Genomic DNA, 24,550 nt, shown 5'->3' on the forward strand with positions numbered 1-24,550 from the left:
GGGAGGGAGGGAGACGCAAGAGGGAAGAGATATGGGGACATATGTATATGTGTAACGGATTCACTTTGTTATAAAGCAGAAACTAACACACCATTGTAAAGCAATTATACTCCAATAAAGATGTATAAATAAATAAATAAATTTATTTATTTAAAAAAACAACAACCTGTAAGGCAGCCAAGTGTTGATGGTATTTAAGGACAGTAAAAGTTTGCACTCTTAATAACCATTGACAGACTTTGTGTAAATATTAAAAAAAATATGCTTTTCATTGACTATAGATGAAAAGGTGAGGGAAGAGACACAATATTACATCATACCCCAGCACAGAGCTACTATATTTGTATAAAGGAATCACTAGTTATCTGTTGTTTTAATTGAAGTCCTGTCTAGGCATTAAGCTGTAATGTAAATGTTGATAGTGCCTAATTTCAACTCCCAAGAGAAACAGAAAGAGCTTATGTATCAAGACTGATTCTCTTTGGCCTCAACGGATACCATTTTCTCTGGGGGCAGTCTTTAGTTCCCTTCCTTCTCAGTACCAAGTCAGTGGTTTTCCTAGCAGAAGTCTCCACTGGTGTGGTTTTTACTTGTGCTATAAAGCTCTCAGGTTTAACATCTGGTTTCCTATAACAACCCGAAGAAGACTTCTTGGTGGACTTTCTGGAGCCGGATAATAGGCTGCATCTTTAAAACTTGGGAAAAATCCATCTCCTTGTTCAATTAATGCAGGCAAGGACTTCGTAGCTTCACTGATCTCCTTAGCTATTGTTTCTTCTCTGCGTTTCAAGTTTTCCATACGAGGGGCTGGATCAGGGTCATATTTTAGGTCCAATGGATGTACAACAGGTTAGTACTGCTTCAGAATTTCTTGTTTTGCTTTTATGATTTTGATGACACATTGAAGGATCTTTCTGGGATACTGCTTACTGTTTTGTGGCTACATGGACTGTGATTTCATCAAACTGGTTTTCAAGGACTTTGATATCAGAATCCATAAGCAATTGTCTGAAGCTTCCTGCCATGCTTGCCCACGAATGTTGACATTCTCTTGCACCACTGATTCAAAAGTCCACTGCGCATCTTGCAGCAGGGGCTCCCGAATCTCCTCTGGCAGCGCGTCCCCGAGGTTTTGCACAGAGCTGCCACCCAGTTCTAGCATTTCCATCACTGCCCGCTTTGAGGTGCAGCGCACTTGCAAGTCTTTTCAGGAGATGGCAGGGACCGAGGCCCCGTCATCTATCGCAGCTACTCTCTCCATGTCCCACAGAGAGGAAAGAGCCACCGACTCAAGCCCTCTCCCGTTTTCCAGCTTCAACTGTCTGAAGAGAAGATTTTGAATGGCGCTGCAATGAAGAGAGGATTTTAGAGTATCTGCGCTTTTAAATAATATAAGGTTGCCATTGTAATCTGGTCTGGGTATTGCCTGCTCCTGACCCTAACTGCACAAGAGCCATAAAGTTTTCTATTACTCTATAATGGGACTATAAAATAGACTGTCTCTTTAATCCAAGGTGTTAACATTCTTCACACCCTTTTCGCAAATTTTCTTAAATTTTAAAGCAGAGGTTTCATAATTAGAGTGTGTGTAAAAATCACTCGGGGTGGTTGTTCGAGTTGTATATTGTTGGGGCTCCCTGCAGAGATTCTGACTCAGTAGGTCTGGAGTAGGTCTCTGCAATAGCCTCTTAACAGGAACTCACTGAGGCAGGAGATCCTGGGGCCACATTCTGAAAAACCCAGATCCAGACTGGGCTGCAAACCTGTTCTTCCAGTACTCAGAGAAAGATATTTTCATCTGGGCCAGAAATCCAGGCTGAGATAATTTCTCCTCATTATCATTCTTATTAAACTCATTATTCCTCTTCTGCTGGAAAATCTGGCACTGAAAAGCTGGTGTAATATAATGAGGTAGAAACTTTTAGCTGTTTAAGATTAGGGCTGTTTTGGGCTTCCCTGGTGATGCAGTGGTTAAGAATTTGTCTGCTATAGGTATAGCTGATTCACTTTGTTTTACAGCAGAAACTAACACAACATTGTAAAGCAATTATACTCCAATAAAGATGTTAAAAAAAAAAAAAATCCAGTGCAGGGGACACAGGTTTGAGCCCTGGTTGGGGAAGATCCCACATGCCGCAGAGCAACTAAGCCTGTGCTCCACAGCTACTGAAGCCCACACGCCCTAGAGCCCATGTTCCACAAAAGAAGCCACCGCAATAAGAAGCCCGTGCACTGCAACGAAGAGTAGCCCCCGCTCGCCGCAGCTAGAGAAAGCCTGCGCACAGCAATGAAGACCCAATGCAGCCAAAAATAAATTAAAAAAAAAAAAAAGATTAGAGCTGTTTTACCTATAGGCTTCTGTATCGAGCACTTCTCATTTTGCCTGCAAGTTTTGTATCTGATTAAATCTAAAAGACATCCTTTATTTTTCAAAATGTGCTTCTTTCTCTTTGTTCCATGGCTGACTTGATTTTTTGCTCAAGCCCCAATTCTTTCTTCCTATTGTCCTGTGTCACCTGTATATGTAGTATCATTCTGTCACTAATGGAAGACAACTTTACTAGTGATAAATGCACTATACTTTTTGGTTCGGGTCCTGATTTGACAGCCCTGCATCTCTATGCCTCGCAGACCAGATCAATTTCTCTGGGATGCAGAAGCAGAGAGAAAGGAGAATAGATGAAGATACTGAGACGTGCATATCGTCCAGAGGGCCCCTGCCCCTTATCCCCAGTTCTGGGTAAACCCCCAACCCTACCCCTAGGCCCCAGGTGAGCAATAAAACCCAAAGAGAGATTCGAATACCGCATGTCTTTAGTATCTCTCACACTTCCCATAATTGGATGGGTGAAGGGATCATGCAAGAGAGGAGGAAATATTAATAAAAAACTGCATCAGTTAATACTTCAAATATCATTCCATCACAACAGTAGCCCAGGTAGTGTGGACAGAGTGACAAGCGCAGCTGGAGGAAGGGCAGAATTTAAGGGACAGGCAGAGGATCAGTGATGTATATACAGAGGAGGACTGGATGGGGAAGCTCTGGGTGGGGTGTTTCAGGAAGTCAGCAGAGACTGTCTTATCAAATTAGGGCCAATTTCCTTACTTTTAGACTAGACCTACTTTTGGTGTTTTTAAGATAAGGAATGAGATGAAAGTTTCAGAAACGAAGAGATAGAACTGTCAAAGGATTATTCTGTTGCCTCTTTATTCTGCTGAAACCATATTAAAATTATTCCAATAATAACCAGCTGAGTGCAGTCCTGGGCAAACTGGGAGTGTGCTGCTGGGGATCCTGCTGGGAGCAGAGTTGCCGGCCAAGAGCCCTCTGTAGGGACCCACCGCGGTGGTCCAGAGACGGCACTCTGGGCAGGCTGTTCCGAGTCAGGGACTCAGCATGGTGAGGGTCCCGGAGCCGGGCCAGTCCTTCCCAACGTGGGAGGACCCTGCCAGGCAGTCTTGGCTCTGGGGCTCCTTGTTGGCCTGGCTGAGACTTTCTCTGAGCTGCACTGTAGTCCGATGCTCTCCCTCACCAGTCCCCCGTCCCTTCTTTCTTGCCTTGTCTGACCTGCCGGCAGTATGAGCTCTCCCCACTTCTGCGCCCTCCTCCCTTTCTGTGTCACAGACTTTTCATGAACTTGAATTCTATCTTAGCGTCTGCTTCCTGGAGGACCTGAACTGGCACAAGTTATTTGTGAAAACCGTTTCTTCTTCTTTCAGTGTCTGAGCAGTCTTGGACACACCTACTTCTCCCCCTCCCCCTTTGTGAGAAAGCAGACCCAGGGAAGCTTTGCTATAATTCTTGAGAGTCTGCTCCAAAAAGGGAGAAATGTTTTGACTCTTAGTTCCTTTAGGATGGACATTAATTTTGGATGTGGAGAGATTTTTTTAACAAGAGCTTTGCATGCATGCATATTTCATCTGTTGCCAGGTGTCAGCTCTGTTCCTTGCTTAATGACAATGAGGAATCATTCATAATTTACTATTCTCATTTGTAGCCCACAAGAAAGAAGAAAAAAATCATTAATGGTATGGTGTGTGCTGGGATATTGCTTTAGGTTCCTGGGACCTCTTGCAACATTGGCCAAAGATTAGTAAGGTAAGAACTGAGATGTGACCCGTTGCGTTGTGTGGTTTTTGTCAGTACAGCTTTAGGGAGAAAAGGGCACAGAAGCCAGACTGGGGAGGGTTGAGATGTGAATGGAAAGTGAAGAAGTGGACGCTTCAAGAAATTTGATTTTAAAGGAAAGTGCTGTACCTACTGGATCAAGAAAATTTTTCCTTCCTCACCCTCCCCCCTTTTTTCTTCTCTTCTCCCTTCCTTTTCCTTCTCCTCCTCATTCTTCTTCTTCTTTATTTTTTTTGACTGTGCTGCATGGCATGTGGGATCTTAGTTCCCTGACCAGGGACCCAACCCATGTCCTCTACAGTGGAAGCACTGGAAATGTGGAGTCTTAACCACTGGACCACCAGGGAAATCCCATCCTCATTCTTCTTCTAATTCATCTTTTTTTTTTTTTTTTAAGTCCAAGGTAACATAATATTTGACAAAAAAGTTCAAACAATATAGAAATATATGGTGTGGAAAGTCCCTCATAATTCTACCCTCTGGATAGCAGGAGTTCTCAGTATTGTCTGCATATTAGAATCATCAGGGGAGATTTTTAAAAATCCTGTGGCTGAGCCCACAGCCTGTGTCAAAGATAGAGAGATCTCTGGGAGTGGCACCCAGATATCGGCATTCTTTAAAGCTCTCTAGGTGATAACGACACACAGTCAAGGCTGAGAACCACTACTCGAAGTGTGGCCTGTGGACCAGTGGTATCAGCATCAGCATTCAGCAGAACCTCAACTCTGCAACCCTTCTACCTAATGAATCGAAATCTGCATGCTATCCCTTGGTATTTCATATGCAAAATAAATTTGTTTTTACACTTATGGTCAGTTGATTTTTTTTAAATTGAAATATAGTTGACTTACAATGTTGTGTTAGTTTCTGAAGTACAGCAAAGTGATATATATATATATATATACATATATATATACATATATATGTATATATATATTCTTTTCAGATTCTTTTCCATTATAAGTTATTACAAAATATTGAGTATAGTTCCCTGTGCTATGCACTAGGTCCTTGTTATTTATCTGTTTTATATATAGTAGTATATATATATGTTAATCCCAACCTCCTAATTTATCCCTCTCCCCCTTTCCCCTTTGGTAACCATAAGTTTGTTTTCTATGCCTGTGGGTCTATTTCTGTTTTGTAAATAAGTTCATTTGTATCTCATGCGCACAGTGAAAATTGAGCAGCACTTTTTAGAGAAAAATCACTAAAAGAAATAAGGAAGACTTTTTTTTTTAAGACGGAATGAACTCATGCTTACAGAGTTACTGAGAGGAAGAATCTGTAAAGGGGAAAGAATAGAAAGTATAAGACAGAATGTCATAATTGGTAGGACAATGTCCCAGAAGAGGTAGGAGGGATAGAATTGGCAGCTGGGAAAAATGAACTTTGAAAAGAAAAGGGAATTTGTCTTCTTGGGACACTGGAAGGAAGAGGGAGTGAATGATAGACTTGCAGGTAGGTTTGAATTGTGGGGGAAACTGGAAGTTGATGGTATTACCACCTGATGGCCTTTGTTTTCTGCTTTCCCCAGGGAAGTAGGAGGAGAGGCCCTCTGTGAAAAACGAATGGGGCAAAGAGGAATAATGGCTATTGAAGCCCTACTATGTGCCACAAGGGGTGTTACATACAAAAAGCCTATATACTCCTTCCAGTAGCCCTAAGACAGTCCTATTATACAGACGGGGAGATCAATCCTCTGCTGGCTTCTCCTTCGCTCAGTCTCTGCACATCTATCCTGAGGTTCCCTCTCTATTTCTTCATTCCTTTGGTGACATCACTCAGTCCTCTGACTGTGAGTGTTATCTACATGACTTTGCCTGCAAAGTCCCCCCCGCCACCCGCTCCCCACAATCTACATTTCTAGTCCTGACCTGTGTTGTGAACTCCATCCAGTTGTTTACTTAACATTTCCATAGCATGCCTGATAGAAATCTCAAACTTATCATGGGCAAAAGACAACCCTTCCCAAACTTGCAACCCTCCTCCATAGCCCACTCCCTTAATTATAATAATGCCCAAACCCAGGACTTCTGGCAGTGTCTTCCCTCCACCTCCCTCCATCCCAAATCACCAAGAAGTCTTGTCAATTTTATCTCCACAACATTCTGAGTCCATCCACTTCTGTAAGATCTCCACTCCCACTAGTCCAATCTAAGCCACCATCACCTCCTATGTGGACCACTGCACCACTGCAGTAGCGTTCCACCTGCCCTCTCTGCGTCCGCTGCTGCCGCCCTGCAACCCAGTCTCTGAATCTCAGCCAGACTGAGGTATACACACATGGTGTATACACATGGCAATTTTAAAACATATAAACAAATAGAGTAGTATCACGAATCCCCTTAATCTTATCATAGCAACTCCAAAAATTATCAATAACTTGTCAATCTTTTTTTAATCTCAACATTTTTCTTTTTTAAAAAAGCATTTAAAAGCAAATTTAAGATGCCATATTATTTATTTTATTTTATTTATTTATTTTTTGCGGTATGCGGTCCTCTCTCTATTGTGGCCTCTCCCGTTGCGGAGCACAGGCTCCGCATGCGCAGGCTCATCGGCCATGGCTCACAGGCCCAGCCGCTCCGCGGCATGTGGGATCTTCCTGGACCGGGGCACAAACCGGAGTCCCCTGCATTGGCAGGCGGACTCTCAACCACTGCGCCACCAGGGAAGCCCCAGGATGCCATATTATTTCAACCATGCATATTTCAATAGATATCTCTAACAGAGGAGGATTTTAAAAATTAAAACCAAAATGCTCATTACATTCTCAGTGCTGCACGGGTTTATATATTTTATCTCATTTAGTCTTCGTAATAGTCTTGAGGGGAGGGTGTTGCTAGATGATTTCACCTACAGGAAAGTGTAGATTTAGAGTGTCCTGGCCCAAAGGGCTGAAATTTGAAGTGGGAGTCCTCAAATTACCTGTCTGCTGTGCGTTCCACCCATTATGACTTCTCTTTCCTGTAAGTGTGAGGTCTCCTCTACACATTCCTTAGTGCCTTACATCTAGTGATCTTGCATCATTTTAAGAAAAGAGAAAATAAAAATGGGAAGAATCTATATTTTCAGATTTTCCTGCTTAAATTTTTCTCTAAAATTTAGGGAAAATATCATTATACTGCCATCTTCTGGATCTTTTGAATGCTAACACATCAATGACAATATAGATATTTAAAACCACATCCGTCCAACTCTAATCTAGGGCTGACATATTAAACTTTGTATAATTAAAATTATTTCTTCAGTTAATTGGAAAAATTTTCTTTAAACAGCTTAATACATATTAAATATAGAGGCTAAAAAGTAGATGTATTTAGAGGTCAGTTATTTTTGTTTCTAGGGGATGGAGGCAAACGTACATAGTTAAAATTTACAAATAATTCAACTGTCATTCAACCAATGACAGTTTTAAAAATTAATGTTAATAGAGGTGTTGGCTAGAAAAGCATTTCCACTGCTGGTGAGAGTATAAATTATCGCAGTCTTTTGGGAAGGCAATTTGATTGCTTATTTAAAAAGTAAAAATAAACTATCTGTAACTTTTGACCCAGTAGATTTACTTTAGGAATTCATCCTACATATATTCTTGTTAATGTATGCAAAGATGTATATATCTTTGAATAAGATGTATAATCTTACCTTGTTTATAAAGGACTAGAAAAACCCAGCATGCTTAAGTAAATGATGTTACTACATCTATGCAATGTGGTTCTTTGAAGGTGCTTAAAAATACTGGTGTAGTTCTAAATACACTGGTAATAATAACTAATAATGACTGATATTCTAAGAGGTTTGTTTAAAATATTTTGGCCTAGAACTGGAAGATGCTATGCAAATTAAATACTCTTTCATATTTTTTACTAACAGATAATTATGTAGCAAAAAACTACATTTGGATTTCTGCCTCTAAAAGAGTGATAAACTCAGCTTTTAAAAAATGGAACATGAAAAAAAAAAAAAAAAAATGGAACATGAGGCAATAAAGTCCTCAATCTTAGCTTCATAATCAATGGTACAATAAATAAGATAAAGATTGTTTGAGTGTAAGTTATATTTTGTGGTTTCTACTCAAGAAAAGTTGAAACTAAAGGGGGAAAAAACTTAGTACTCCGTGAAATCCATGCCATGAAGCCAAATTTACAATGCAATGTCTTTTTACTTACCTTTATTATTTAATAATAAAAGATTGACTAGACACAGTAATCATGACTGGTCTTTGTCAAGTCTTTTCTATGTGCTAAGTGCTGTCCTAAGTGCTTAGCATGTGAGAAGTCAGTTGGTCTTCTCCATGACTTTGGAAAGACAGTATATAGACAATATTTCTATTTAATGAAATTGAGAGTGAGGAAAGTTAAGTGAGGAAAGTTAAGCACATGGTCAAATCAGGAAATGAGTCCAAATATTCTGAATTTGGATGCAGTGCTTTTTTTTTTATTACACCCAAATGCGTCAAAAGGGAAAAACATACAGGTGTATATGCCTATATTAGAATGCTTGGTAATACATATGAAGTGCCAAGTACACTGCCTGGCATATTGATAAATACTCAAAAAACGTTGACTATAACTCTTGTTATTTTTATTATGTTGAGAGGACAATAAAGGCAGGTCTCTGACCAAGTGACAGAGGCAAGCATCCTTCCCACTCAACACTTCCACTGAAAATTCTCAGTTGCGTTGTAATGTCAACACTCATATGAAGCATAAGCCCCGTGAGGGCAGGAGTTTTCTCTATTATGTTCACTGTTATCTCCTGAGGCCTATAAGACAGCTCATATTAACTTCTCAGCAAACATTTGACACCTAGATTGAGAGACCAGAAGATTTTCTTGCTACTTTTTTTTCTTCTTTTTGACTGTGCCATGTTAGCTTACTATTGTTTTGCTCTTCTGTATAATTTGTACACTTCAGAGTAGTGCTTCCCAAGTTTTAGTGGTTATGAAACTTCCTGGGATCTTGCTAAACATGTAGATACCCCCCAAAAAAGTAGATCCTCAGAAAGCTCCATTATGTATTTACATACCCTCATAAATGGACCTCCACCCAAAAATTTGGTTTGGACATCAAAACGGATGATGCATGCACATATCAAGAGAGTATCGGAACACGTAATGAAGCTTTCTGGGGGAAAAAAGACCTGGGCAGGCTTTCCAGCTGGTCCAAAAATGGCTTGAGAGAGCAGGGAAAGAGAGGCTTGGGGTTTTGTTGTGTTTAGGGGGAGGGGCTGGAATAGGTCTCTTCCAGGAAGTTGCACACACCACCTTTGCTAATATCACTTTGGCCAGAAGTTAGCAATATGGCCTCACCTGAATGCAAGGGAGATTATAACATGTAGTCTTTATTTCAAGTCATAGTGTGTCCAGTTCAACATCAGAGTTCCATTGCTATATAACAAGGGGAGAACGAACATAAAGGGACCAGAAGCAGTCTCTGATCCAGTTACGAAATAGACATTAGGTGGAGTAACATCAATTATTTCAAGTCATCTGCGTGTGGTTCACTACTCATAATTTCTAGTTAGTGTTCCAAAGGTTGCTATTTTTGTAACTTACTCTGGGTTTTATTATGTTCCATAGCAATGCTCGGTGAGCTGAGGAGATAGCGCTTAATGGAAAAGAGTATTTATTTATTTCTGGCAATGTGCCAGGCACCTGAATGGATACTTTCACATATATTTTCTCATTTGGAAGAGCCAAGAGAGAAATAAGAAAGAGTTCTCTCATCCAAGGTCAACTATAGGCAAAATGGTAAGTAAAGTAACGTTTCTTTTCTTTATTCTTTTTCTCCTTTTGCATTTAATAATATTTTATTTATTGAAGTATAGTTAATTTACAATATTGTGTTAGTTTCAGGTGTACAGCAAAGTGATTCATATATATATATATATACATATATATTCAGATTATTTTCCATTATAGGTTATTATAAGATATTGAATATAGTTTTCTGTGTTATACAGTAAATCCTTGTAGCTTATCTAGTATATGTACAGTAGTTTGTATCTGTTAATACCATACTCCTAATTCATCCCTCTTTCCTTTTCCCCTTTGGTAACCATAAGTTTGTTTCCTATGTCTGTGAGTCTGTTTTTGTTTCGTATATAGATTCATTTGTACTATTTTTTAGATTCCACATATAAGTGATATCATGTAATGTTTGTCTTTGTCTGACTTACTTCAGTTAGTATGATATTCTCTAAGTCCATCCATGTTGCTGCATATGGCAATACTTCATTTTTCTATGGTTGAGTAATATTCCATTATATATATATATTTATATATATGTATATATATATACCACATCTTCTTTATCCATTCATCTGTTGGTGGACACTTAGGTTGCATGTCTTGGCTATTGTAAATACTGCTGTTATGAACATTGGGGTGAATGTACCTTTTCGAATTAGAGTTTTCATCTTTTCTGGATATATGCCTAGGAGTGGGATTGCTGGATCATAAGGTAGCTCTACTTTTAGTTTTTAAAGGAATTTTCCATACTGTTCTTCATAGTGGCTGCACCAATTTTTTCCACATCCTCACCAGCACCTGTTATTTCTTGTCTTTTTGAGAATAGCCATTCTGACCAGTGTGAGGTGATAAGTAAGGTAGCTTTTCTTTCATAACTTGTGCTTTCCTTTTCAATAGATGTTTTCTAAAGTGTGTTCTGTGTATTTATTTTTCTACAACAGAATGTCCAATGTAGAGCATAACTGAAAATATTCAATTGTGCAAAATGGTATGTAGGACTTAAGTTCAAATGGAAAACATAATTTGTCAAGATAAATACTTGAACGTAATTTGAGGTCTTACAGAATAGTATTTCAATTAGATTATCTTTAAATCCAATTGGCTGAGCGGCCTTATATCTAGACCCCAAATTACAGTTATTCTTTCCCTGCCTAAACTGAAATTGTCAGTATGTAGATGCATCAGAGCCAGTGGCTGGGTGTGATCATAATTGATTCTTGTTTCTAGAGCTTTCCCTAGCAACCTGCAAATATAACCTGCCTTGGATAAAAAGACACCAGAAATTTCTCAAAGGCCAGTGGTTCATATGGTAAGTATGATGAGTACTCTACATGATTCCCTTGGTTTCCATTTCTAGTTAGACAGCATCTAGATGGCTTTCTTCAATTTATCGTACAGGACAAACACAGGGGCTCCATGCAGCCCCTAAGAATTTTGAATAAAGCGCCTAGAAAAAGGCTTATGTGCCTGCATTTTTCTTTTTAAAGAACTTTTTATTTATTTATTTACTTATTTATTGGCTGTGTTGGGTCTTCGTTGCTGCACGTGGGCTGTCTCTAGTTGCAGCAAGCAGGGGCTACTCTTTGTTGCCATGCGCGGGCTTCTCATTACGGTGGCTTCTCTTGTTGCAGAGCCCAGGCTGTCGGCGCATGGCTGTCAGTAGTTGTGGCACGCGGGCTCAGTAGTTGTGGCTCACAAGCTCTAGAGCACAGGCTCAGTAGTTGTGGCGCACGGGCTTAGTTGCTCTGTGGCATGTGGGATCTTCCTGGACCAGGGCTTGAACCCATGTCCCCTGTATTGGCAGGCAGATTCTTAACCACTGCACCACCAGGGATGTCCCCGCCTGCATTTCTGAAAATCTTCCTCCAGTATTCAAGGACCCCAGGAGACACAACATCAACTCCTTTGTGCCCACATTACAACATCAACCATTGACTCACAGTATCACGGGGGTAGGAAACCACCTAGGCTTTTAAATTCTGCTGCCTTGACAGATTTTCCAACATCAGATACAAATTGGGTTCTGGGAAAATCTGATGAGGGGAAGAAGAAGAGTGAAGTGGCTACAGCTGTTGCACGAAGGACCAAAATGCCTTGGTGCTGTGTGTGTTTGTATTCCTCCTAAGAACCCTTGCTTGTAGTTATCCTTAAAGCAAAGTGAAGGGCTCAAGTAAGGAAACATCTGTTGACACTTGTCATGGTGCCCTTCCAGAAGGAACATACTCCTACTCTTTGGGAAGATGGAATATACAGTCCACTCTGCCTTTGTAGAAGGAGTTAGCAGTAACCTCTCTGTTCCCATGCTGCAGCTTCGCCCACTTGATCGGACCACTGCAGCCTTGGAGATGACAGCGGTGATGCTGCAGTCAAGAAACCCCTTGTAAAGTAGATGACCTTTCAAATTTTAACCTTTTTTTTTTTTCCGGCCATGCTGTGTGGCATGCGGGATCTTAGTTCTATGTCCAGAGATCGAACCCGTGTCCCCTGCAGTGGAAGCACGGACTCTTAACCACTGAACCACCAGGGAAGTCCCAACTTTTAACCTTTTTTTATTCCAGTTTTATTGAGACATAATTGACATAAGGCACTGTATAAATTTAAGGTGTACAGCATAATTATTTGACTTATATACATTATGAAAAGATTATCACAAGTTTAGCAAACATCCATCATCTCCTAAAGATACAAAATAAAAGAAAAAAACTTTTTTTTCTTGTGATGAGAACTCTTAGAATTTACTCTTTTAATGACTTTCATATATAACACACAGCAGTGTTAATTATATTAATCACATTGTACATCACATGCCTGATACTTATTTATCTTATAACACGAAGTTTGTACCTTTTGACTGCCTTCATTCAATTCCTCCTCCCCCATCCTCTGACTCTGGTAACCATAAATCTGATCTCTTTTTCTATGAGTTCTTTTGTTTGTTTGTTCTTGAAGTATAATTGACCTATAACACTATGTTAGTTCCTGGTGTACAACATAGTGATTCGATATTCTATACATTTCAAAATTGTCACCATGATAAGTCTAGTTACCATCTGTCACTATATAAAGACAGGAGCTGACCTATTTACTCATGGCAGCAGAATGGGCTGGAGGAGGTTGTAAGGCCAGAGTGGGAGCTTTGCGATCCAGGAATGTTGGTATCACTGGCTCAGCCCTGACACAGACTGAAAGGCTAATATGCTTAATTTCTTTCTTATATCTTTTCCTTACCTTTCTTTTCTCTTTCCCTCTACATAGTCAGTATTCTTTCAAGTAGGACTTTTAAGTTGTCCAGCCTGGGGGAAGATGGTTTGAAGCAAAGAATAAATTGTTAAAGTTGTAATTTCAGGTGTCATGAGAGATAAATATTGGGGTTAAGGGTATCTGGAAAATATGCCTGAAAATTGACATGGGGGAATTTTTTTGGGTTGAAAGAGAAGTGAAAAAAGAGAGGGCAGATGACAGAGGCTGGGACACATGGAAAAGTTTTCTCAATGACCTAATGTTGCCACTAATTCATGAAAAATACTGCTTTAATGTCTTGAATTTATCCTAGAAGAATTAGGCTCAATAGCTCCTTTCATTACCTGGGAGCATAAATCATGAGTGGCATCTTTTTCCCATATATTTTTGAAAGATGATTTCACATAGAATATAAAACGTTTTAGAAATTCAATTTTATTTATGGGCAGCATCGTATTTTTTATACTCTTGCTGAAGAAACTTACGGTAAGTAGAGGGTCAATTTTATCTTTTCTTTTTTTAAGCAAAGGGGCGTATCACTCAGCAGAGTGCTTAGTTGTTATGAGAGTGGAAAAAAGTTCCTCTGGTATAAGGTGTGGGGAACCTATTGGATTTAAAAAGATAATAAGCTTTCTTCTTGAAATAGGCCTAATCAACATACTTTGTTGTACTTTATTGGGGGCATTCATCAATAATGAATCAAACACTAGGCAAAACTTTTCCTGAGAGAGTTAGAAACTCTCTGGCTGGAGTTGAACCCTGGGATCTGGGGTTGTGTCTGTGAATGTTATTCATTCTGCAAAACGCTCTGAGTACCTACCTTGGGCCCAAATGCAGAGAATCATTGGGTCTTGGAAATGTACTTGTTTGGGGAAACACTTAAATATCTCTGCTGGAACAAGGGTCACATAATCACTCCACCATGCAGTGCTTAATGGTAAAAGAGAGTGGGGATGTGATCTCACTGAGTGCAGGACTGTTTCTAAGCAGAGTTTTTAAGGGTAATGAACGCTGGCTCTGCAGGTTCTAAATGTGAGTGAACAAGATGGAATTTGGTCAACAGTTGGAGGAGTTGGCCTCAGTAACACGCAGAGTTCACCTGTGGTAACAAAGGGTAAGACAGAGTATTTGGGCTTAGATGCTGGTAGGTGCATCGTTGCACAGTGGGAGTATGTGGAAGTCCTTTATAATTGATTCCATTTTTTCAATGAAATAAGAAAGCAGTTGATTAAGAACAAATGTGAGATAGTAGATCTTGAAACTATGAGGGGGAAAGTAAGTATGAAATAGTTATCAACAAGTCAGTGTAAGAATTCCTGGAATTTTTCAGTCTAAGTTATAAGCACCAGCTTTCCCCATTGCACCCCCTACCTATCCCTAGCATCCCAATTTATCAATATTAAGTAAAAACCAGTAAAGAAAGATTCATGGCAAGACAAATAAGAGAGGAATGTCATAGGGCATAGACATGCAAGACAAACACTGGTTAAGCCCAGTATTGATTCTACTAAGCCTTATGGGGCTAAGAGAGAGCTTTGTTCCTGCCACTTAAAATCTTGTTAGGCTTTTCAGCTGGAACCACCATCTTCCTGTAATTCGCCAAAATGACCAACACAGAGGGAAAGAGGAGGGGCACCCGCTACATGTTCTCTAGGCCTTTTAGAAAACATGGAGTTGTTCCTTTGGCCACATACATGCAAATCTACAAGAAAGGTGATATTGTAGCTATCAAGGGAATGGGTGCTGTTCCAAAAGGAATGCCCCACAAATGTTACCATGGCAAAACTGGGAGAGTCTACAATGTTACCCAGCATGCTGTTGGCATCATTGTAAACAAACAAGTTAAGGGCAAGATTCTTGCCAAGAGAATTCATGTGCGTATCAAGCATATTAAGCACTCTAAGAGCCGAGACAGCTTCCTGAAACGGGTGAAGGAGAATGATCAGAAAAAGAAGGAAGCCAAAGAGAAAGGTATTTGGGTTCAACTGAAGCACCAGCCTGCTCCACCCAGGGAAGCACACTTCGTTAGAACCAATGGAAAGGAGCCTGAACTGTTGGAGCCCATTCCCTATGAATTCATGGCATAATGGGTGTAAAGAAAATAAAAGACCTGGACTGTATAAATGTTTCTCTTAATTGAGTAGAAGTGTGTGACCCCCTTCCCCAAACAAATATTTAAAGCGCACACACACACACACAAAATCTTGTTAGCATCAACTCACCCATCTTCACATCCATCCCATTGCCCCAAAAGACACCAGTTTAGTTCCAGGGCTGAGGTTGGGGCAGAGGCTCCTTTCTCGTTTAGAATGCCTGCCTGAGAGTATTCTGAACCAATGTTCTCTGATAAGCATCTCAGGGATTCTGGAGATCAAAAAAGACTCAGTATGAGTCCAAAGTTATCTTTCTTCTCTTCAGGACTCTAGTAGAGAAACGTGAGGTAGAATTTCTAGCTACTGAGATAGGACTATAAAGAAGCAACACACTAACCAGAGAGAAAATACATTGGTTCAGTGAGGGTATGTGGAAGCTCTCTCTTTTGGTTCAGTTTTCTCAGGGAGGTAGAGAAGAAGGTTATGACCAGAGAGTGAATTTGTGGAAAAAGGTTTAGAAAAAGAAGTGTGAAATAGTCAGGATGAACAGTTGAATGGACTAGGCAAAGTAGTGTGATTACCATTTAAAGGCCCACTTGAGGTTCATAATCGTCACTTTAAAGTAAGACCAGTCACAGGGTACAGGGAGAGAACAGGCAGACTGAATTTAATAAGCGTTGCGGTTTTGACATATATATTAGGGATAATTGGCAGGGTGGAACAGGGAGAATTGGCAAGGGTAGTTTTGACTGTAAGAATCCAAGATTTCTTACACTGAAAGACTTGTGGATAACTGTTTCATCTTTCTTCTCTCTTTTCATCCATCCAATCATAAGAACATATATTTGTATTTCTTATATTTGCATGAAAGAAACACTGGAAAGACACCCCAACCAAACACAAATGGTTACTTATACAAATGTTTACTAATAGGAGGGTAAGGTGACAGAGATGGAGTCCTTTCAATCCTTCACAAAATTTTCCCAAAAATAGAAGAGGAGGGAACAAGTTCCAACTCACTCTACGAGGCCAGTATTACTCTGACATGAAAACCAGAGAAAGATATAACAAGAAAAGAAAGCTACAGAACAATATCCCTTATTAGTATAGACACAAAGTTCCTCAAGAAAATACTAGTAAACTGAATCTGACAACATAGAAAAAGGAGTACATACCATGGCCAAATGAGGGTTTATTCCAGGAATGCAAGGTTGGTTCAACATATGAACATCAGTTAAAGTAATATATCATATTAAAGCAATAAAGGACAGAAAGCCCGCAACCATCTCTGTAGATGCAGGTGAGATGCACCATTTCATGATATAAATACTTAACAAAATAGGAGTAGAAGGGAACTTCTCCAACATGATAAAGAGAATTTATGAAAAACCCACAACAAACATCACATTTAATGGTAAAGGAATAAAAAAAGTTTTCCTCCTAAGATGAGGATTTTCAACAAGGATGTTGAGACAATTCAATGGGTAAAAGTCTCCTTAGGGCTTCCCTGGTGGCGCAGTGGTTGAGAGTCCGCCTGCCGATGCAGGGGACGTGGGTTCGTGCCCCGGTCCGGGAAGATCCCACATGCCGCAGAGCGGCTGGGCCCGTGAGCCACGGCAGCTGAGCCTGCGTGTCCGGAGCCTGTGCTCCGCAACGGGAGAGGCCACAACAGTGAGAGGCCTGCGTACCGAAAAAAAAAAGTTTCTTTAACAAATGGTACTAGGACAACTGTATATCCATAGGCAAAAGAATGAAGTTGGACTCCTACCTCAGACCATATACAAAATTAACTCAAAATGCATGAAGACCTAAAAAGAGCTATGAAACTCTTTGATAAAATATAGGGCTAAATTTTCATGACCTTGGATTTGACAGTGGATTCTTAGCTATGACACCAAAAGCAAGGGAAGAACAAAAAATTAGATATATTGGACTTCATCTAAACTAAAAACTTTTGTCCATGAAAGGACACTATCAAGAAAGTGAAAAGATGACCTATAGAATGGGAGAAAATATTTGTAAATTATATATCTGATAAGGGTCTAGTAACTAAAATATGTAAAGAACTCTTACAACTCAATAACAAAAAAACAAGAAACCAAATTAAGAAAATGTGTAAAGGACATTACTCCAAAGAAGAAATACATATGGCCAAAAGGCACATGAAAAGATGCTCAATATTATTAGTTATTAGAGAAATAAAAATCAAAGCCACAATGAGATACCATTTTGTACCCTTTCAGATGGCTGTAAGTAAAAAGTTGGACAGTAAGAAGTCTTGCTGAAGTTGTGGAGAAATTAAAACTTTCCTACATTGTTGGTGGGAATGTAAAATGGTGCAGCTGTTTTTGAAAACAGTTTGGTAGTTCCCCAAAATGTTAAGCAAAGAGTTACCATATGACTCAGTAACTCTGCTGTTAGGTATAGTCCCAAAAGACATGGAGACATGTGTCCATATAAAAACTTCTATACGAATGTTCATAGCAGCATTATTTATAATAGCCCCAAAGTGAAACAACTCAAATGTCCATGAAGTGATGAATGCATAAACAAAATGCAGTACAGCCATAGAATATTATTCATCCATGAAAAGAAATAAAGTACTGATACATGCCACAACATGGGTGAACCTTGAAAACATTGTGCTAAGTGAAGAAGTCAGAAACAAAAAGCCACTTGTTGTATGATTCTATTTATATAAAGTGTCTAGAAGAGGTAAATTCATGGAGACAGAAAGTAGATTAGTTGTTTCCAGGACCTAGAAGGCTGTGGAAAATAAGGAGTGACTGCTAAGGGTTACAGGATTTCTGTAGATAGTGGTGATGGCTTCACACTCATGTGAATATTTTTAAAATCACGGAGTTATACATTTTAAAAGGGTGAGTTTTATGCTGTGTGAATTATATCCCAATAAGCAAATATACCAGACAGAAGATAAGGAGTAAAAGATATGGAGGGCTTGGCTCTACATTGACAGTAGAACAGAGTGAAGGGGTGTATAACTCGAAGTATGTTCTACAGAACTTGTTGATTAATTGGGTGTGGGAGGTAGTGAGAAGGAAGAAAAAGTCAAGAATGATTCTGAGGTGCCTCATCACCTTGTATTGCACGGATTCATTTATGTATGTGCCCATCCTGTTAAAATATGTGTTTCTCAACCTGCTACCTAAAAACATAGGGTCTATTCTGGGGGAGAAGTAAGTGGCAGTTTTAGACACACTTCAGAGCAAACATTAAGTACGTCCATTTTCGTGGGTCTGTTTCATACAATTCAAGAGAGTTGCTCAATTTCCCCTGTGAACTGAGAGGTTACTTCCTGTGTTTGGACAGTGTTGAAAGGCTACTTCCCATTTTGAGGTTTCCCCACTTTAGTTTTGATGGGAGAAGCCACTAACCTCTACTGACTCTAAGTGCTAAATGTTCTGCCAAGTTCTTCCTGATGTTTTCACAAATGAGGTGCCCTCTTCATTTCACCCTGCATTGGACCACAGGTTTTGAAAGAATTTTTGACAATAAAAGCATTTATTAACATAACTGGTTTCACTGTTTGCCTAATCAAAGTTATAGTAATGCAACTGTCAGCTGGCCTTTCCCATTGCGTGAATTGTACCATCACTATCGCAATGCTAGTTGATATAATTTCAGTCTAAAGAAAAGGGTCTTGATACTTTGATAAGCCTGTACATTCTCATTTTAGATCATATAAACTTAGACCAGTAAAACAGCCCTGGGTTCCCCAGTAACTATCTTCACAGACTCATAAGAATCTAATGTCAGATAGTTGGTAATCTCCCTGGTAATTATTAATTAGGTTCCTTCTGGACTTATTGCCCATGGGTGGGGAGGGTGTGGAAGCCTATAAGTGTTCAAGATGCTGCAGTGTGTATTTTATATATCTTGATTTCATCGACCCTATAAAGAAGGTTTCATTATCCTTTAAGTAAGAAAATTGAAGCTTAAGAGTATAACTCAGATAGCAAACAGTAAAGCCTACATTTGAGACAAGATTTGTCTGATGGTCTTTCTGGCAAGCCACATTTTCTCCCAAGAAGCAGGTTCATACTAGTAGAAGCTGAAGAAGGAGAAAAAAGAGAGTGAAACTAATTTCTTTACGAGTACAAGTAACTTATTACATCTATAAGTATATTTAAATACATACCATCAGTGCACTTCACTCATATGCTCACTATTCTGCTTTATAACGAAGTGATTCAGCTATACATATATCCCCATCACTGTTTTTTTAAATAAATTTGCTTATTTATTTATTTATATTTGGCTGCATTGGGTCTTCGCTGCTGCCCGCGGGCTTTCTTTAGTTGAGGTGAGTGGGGTCTACTCTTTGTTGCCGTGCACGGGCTTCTCATCACGGTGGCTTCTCTTGTTGTGGAGCACAGGCTCTAGGCGCGCGGGTTTCAGTAGTTGTGGCATGCAGGCTCAGTAGTTGTGGCTCGCAGGCTCTAGAGCGCAGGCTCAGTAGTCGTGGTGCACGGGCTTTGTTGCTCCGGGGCATGTGGGATCTTCCCGGACCAGGGCTCGAACCCATATCCCCTGCATTAGCAGGCAGATTCTCAACCACTGCACCACCAGGGAAGTCCCATATACTCACTGTTAAAGAGCATACATTGGAAACACGGTCACGTAAATATCAAGGAACTATACCAGCAGTGCATTAAAGTGAAGATCTGTGCATCACCGGACCTACCTTGCATCCAGACCATCCTTTTGCCCCTGGTGCCCATGAAGCATTTCAATAAGATTCCTGTTTCTATCATGGCTCTGTGTATCATCACAATATACTCCCGTTCCTTCAAACAAAAGAACCAACAAACAAGCAGACATACAAAAGACAGAGCATCTTTAATCCTAATTATCTTATTGCACTGTGAATAAAAAAGTAATAGCAGCTAACAAAATAAAATTAAATAATTTAAAATTTCTTTTGTGAATAAGTAATGCATTCGTTAACATATTAAAAATATAAGCAAGTATAAGGTGTAAAGTCTTCGTTCCATCTCTTTTTCAATCTAACCTGTTTCCATCTTTTCACCTTGTGGGTGAAAAATGTTGTTATCAGTAAACAAAGGATGTTGCAGCCACCAAGCCAGCAGCCACTGCAGCCACCTCCCAACTGGGTACCCTGAGGGGATTCAGGATGGAGAAAAGCAGGATACAGGCCCTAGGTAGCTAAGGTGCATGGCAAAGGAATGATTTCAGTGAGCCCAGACTCTTGCATCTTCCCATACACAGAACAGCGCTAAATTCAATAACTTGAGATGTCTGGTTTTCTTCATTAACAGTAATCTTTTGATGTTCCAGCTGTCTGGTGTCTGTTGCAAAACTCCTGTATATCCTGGCTCCCCTCTGCCTCCTTGGAGCAGTGCCTGAGAGTGCTCTGGGAGGTTGTCTTCCAGGCTTAAGCCCTTAGAAGATCCTCTGAATAAAACGTAATTCTCCACTTCTAGGTTGTGCTTTTTTTTTTTTTCAGTCGACAACCTAGTCCCCTTCTCCATGTATCCCCTGTCAGATAATAATTTTTATTAGTTTCTCATGTATCCTTTCAGAGTTTTTTCATGCAAATACAAAGAAGCATGAAAGTATTCTTTTTGAATTAATTGCTTAAACTTTTTTTCTTCTGTTTTATTAAGATATAATTGATACACAGCACTGTATAGGTTTGAGGTGTACAGCATAGTGATTTGACTTACATACATCATGAAATAATTATCACAATAAGTTTAGTGAACATCCCTCATCTCATATAGATACAAAATTAAAGAAACAGAAAAAAAATTTTTTTTCCTTGTGATGAGAACTCTTAGAATGGACTTTCTTAACAACTTTCATATAAAACATATAGCAGTGCTGATTATCAAAGGGGATAACTACCCAAGGTAGATGAAAATCATCTGGGTACGTAGACCAAACTGAAGCACAGTCCACTTCCACAGCTGGTGCAGAGCTGTGCTCCTGACTTTCCCTGGGCACTCAGTGAGCCCCACAAACCCAGAGAAGCACCATTGCACCTGGGGGTGGTGCAGAGACCCCCCTCCCCCAAATGTATTCTTATTCTCCTTCATCCTTTTAACTCCAAAGTAACTTATTGGTCTGTATCTTTCTTTTTCTTCTTAACAGTGTATTTTGTAGATCTTTCCATATCAGTGCATAGAAAACTTCTTCAGTTTTTTTTTTTAATAGCTGCAAAATATTTCTTTTAATGTGTATACTGTACAAGTTACTTAACCAAGCCACTGCTGATGAATATTTGGGTTGTCTCTAATCTTTTGTATGCTAGCTCACATTTATTGGACTAAGCTTACTATATTCCAGGTGCTGTCCAATTGCTTTACTCGGGTTCATTAATGTAACAACGCTTTGAGTTAGATAATATTATTTCCACTTTTCCGATAAGGGAACAAGAGGATCAAAGAGGCTAAGCAACTTTCTCAAGATTTTGAACAAAGACTGTCAACCTTTAGAGCACATATTTGTACTAGTGAAACACAAACTAGTACCCTTTATTGCTTTTGGGGAAAGTCCTACTTTTAAGGAAAAGTCTCTAGTTGTTGTGTTTACAACTGTTTTCCATTGGTTTCTAAGATTTTATCACAAACATTTGAAAAATTTGTACAATTCAGGATTTTACTCCTTTCCACCACTCATTCTTTACTCTTTCTTTTTTTTTTTTTTTTTTGGTGGTACGCGGGCCTCTCACTGTCGCGGCCTCTCCCGTTGCGGAGCACAGGCTCCGGACGCGCAGGCTCAGCGGCCATGGCTCACGGGCCCAGCCGCTCCGCAGCATGTGGGATCTTCCCGGACCGGGTCATGAACCCGTGTCCCCTGCATCAGCAGGCGGACTCTCAACCACTGCGCCACCAGGGAAGCCCCCTTTACTCTTTCTTGACCTGTGGAGTATGTAATGATGAACCTGATATCAAAATATATCTGTTTAAAGACAGTTTAAGGAGGTAGTGTTTAAAATTATGGGATAGACTGACATTTTCTGAAAGTGACTGATTTTCATTTTAGGGTATAATATGCTCAAGCCTCAGTCTGAGAACAAAAACAAACCACCTCTTTTACTTGGGCACCACAAGTTTAAAGTGGAGAGCAAATAAATGACCTTTGCCCTTTGATATCCACACTTCCTCTGCAGGATTTTACCCAATACAGTTGTAGAGCCATGGAAACCTTTGCATTTCGTATCCGCTTTCTCAGAGCTGTTTGACTTCATTCAAATATAAACCAACTGAAATGTTCCTTAGACTTGCACGCCCCTGCCACGTACTGCAAAGAACTGAAAAACCCAGATGATAGCTAGAAACCCAAACAAATCCGGGTCCTCTCCTAAATTTAGCAAGTGCCTGCCACTATTGAAAACCATCATGACAAAATGTCTTATCGCCTTCTGATTGTCATTTGATCCTTGCCATCTGCAGCCATCAGGACCACCAGGGCAAAATGTGTCCAGTGTTGTAAAGGGCAAGGATATCTTACCTAAAAGGGAAGTGTGAAGCCCTGTTCATACTACTTAATATTTAAACCTAAAACAACATTCTTATGAAGGACTTGATGCCAGCAGAGAATACTCATCTAGTGACCTCACTTTAATGCACAAGGGTAAGCTGTGACAAAGTGAGAGAGTGGCATGGACATATATACACTACCAAACGTAAAATAGATAGCTAGTGGGAAGCAGCCACATAGCACAGGGAGATCAGCTCGGTGCTTTGTGACCACCTAGAGGGGTGGGATAGGGAGGGTGGGAGGGAGGGAGACGCAAGAGGGAAGAGATATGGGAACATATGTATATGTATAACTGATTCACTTTGTTATAAAGCAGAAACTAACACACCATTGTAAAGCAATTATACTCCAATAAAGATGTTAAAAAAAAAGAAAAGTAAAAATTATACAAATAATATTGGAATAAAATGTCTTATTAGAAAAAAATTAATGCACAAATCACAGTATTTAGGTGTAATGATAAAGCATTAACAATAATTATTTTGCTGAAATCTTCCTTTAGCTAAGTCATTGCCTAGCAGCCATTTTTCTTTCTCAAACTATTCACACAGTGACAATTTAATGGAAAAAGAGATACCATCTGGAGTACTTATTAGCTTAACAAGCCCTTGACTGGGAGTCTAAGAAGATTCCATGTTTCTCATTCCCTCTGAGTGGTTTAACTCCAGAGCCTAACGCTATTGTTTAACTCTAGGGACTGGAGCATGCTTGCCACTAGGGGGTGCTGTTGCTTCTTTACTCCAGCCTCTGGCGGTTTCAATTCTGACTTTATCAGACTTAACAGAAAAAAGGAGGTTTTATCCTTCCCGAGTGTGTTCCTCGTATGTCCCAGAGTAAGTGGAATATGTTGGAACAATTCAGAACAAAACAAAATAACTAGTAAATGAAATAGGCTTGTTAAAATGTTTTCTAGTATCTCTCCGAGATGGACCAGAACAGCTTCATGATATCATCAGTGGTCTAACAGTTTCATTAGTGTCTGGGGACAGTAACAGTTTTTGAAGTGCTACTTCAGGAAGTGGGGACTAGTGGGGAACAGGGAGTGTGTCTCTGCAGCAGAAGGGGAGAGGACTGGGTCTTTGCAGACTCTTCCACAGTCTGGCAGAAATCTGCTTCCCCTTCTACTGATTCAGTGTTGACTCAGACACAACTTGCCAAAGCCTGTCACATGTATCAGTTTTGGGGGTTGTTAAAAATAAAAGTTCTGGGACTTCCCTGGTGGCACAGTGGTTAAGAATCTGCCTGCCAATGCAGGGGATACAGGTTTGAGCCCTGGTCTGGAAGAGCCTACGTGCCATGGAGCAACTGACCCCGTGCGCCACTCCTACTGAGCCTGTGCTCTAGAGACCGTGAGCCACAACTACTGAACCTACGTGCCACAACTACTGAGCCCACGTGTCACAACTACTGAAACCCGTGCACCTAGAGCCCATGCTCCGCAACAAGAGAAGCCACTGCAATGAGAAGCCCGCGTATTGTAGCTAAGAGTAGCCCCCGCTTGCCGCAACTAGTGAAAGCCTGCGTGCAGCAACAAAGACCCAACGCAGCCAAAAATAAAAAATTAATTAAAAAAAAAAAAAAGAAAGAAAAAGAAAAAAAAAGTTCTGTGGTCACATGAATTTGGGAAATTCTGGTTTGAAAAAGTTTTACTTGCTGTAGAACTTTCAGAATATTTAATTGACATTACCCTGTGCATTGCGCTTTGTGAATCTAAGGCTGGGCATTTGCTAGGGGTAGATACTCTAACAGTGGTTCTCAGTGGAGGGTGGTGATTTTGCCTCCAGGGGACATTTGACATTGTCTGGA

At 40.0% G+C, this 24,550-nt stretch overlaps 1 protein-coding gene and 2 pseudogenes across 1 annotated transcript in view; 2 read left to right on the forward strand and 1 right to left on the reverse strand.

Moving 5' to 3' along the window:
- Nucleotides 1-458: 458 nt before the first annotated feature.
- Nucleotides 459-7,127, reverse strand: LOC112406004 (kinetochore-associated protein NSL1 homolog pseudogene; annotated as a pseudogene).
- The window catches only part of C7 (complement C7), a 74,867-nt gene continuing 54,315 nt past the window's right edge, over nt 3,999-24,550 (forward strand). The window contains exons 1-2 of the mRNA XM_024754635.1: nt 3,999-4,099; nt 9,714-9,884. The gene's annotated coding sequence lies outside the window, so the exon portion shown is untranslated. The remainder of the gene's footprint in view (nt 4,100-9,713; nt 9,885-24,550) is intronic.
- Nucleotides 14,705-15,211, forward strand: LOC112405982 (60S ribosomal protein L21 pseudogene; annotated as a pseudogene).

This window comes from Neophocaena asiaeorientalis, unplaced genomic scaffold (assembly GCF_003031525.2).
Source record: "Neophocaena asiaeorientalis asiaeorientalis breed wild unplaced genomic scaffold, Neophocaena_asiaeorientalis_V1.1 scaffold229, whole genome shotgun sequence".
NCBI lineage: Eukaryota > Metazoa > Chordata > Mammalia > Artiodactyla > Phocoenidae > Neophocaena > Neophocaena asiaeorientalis.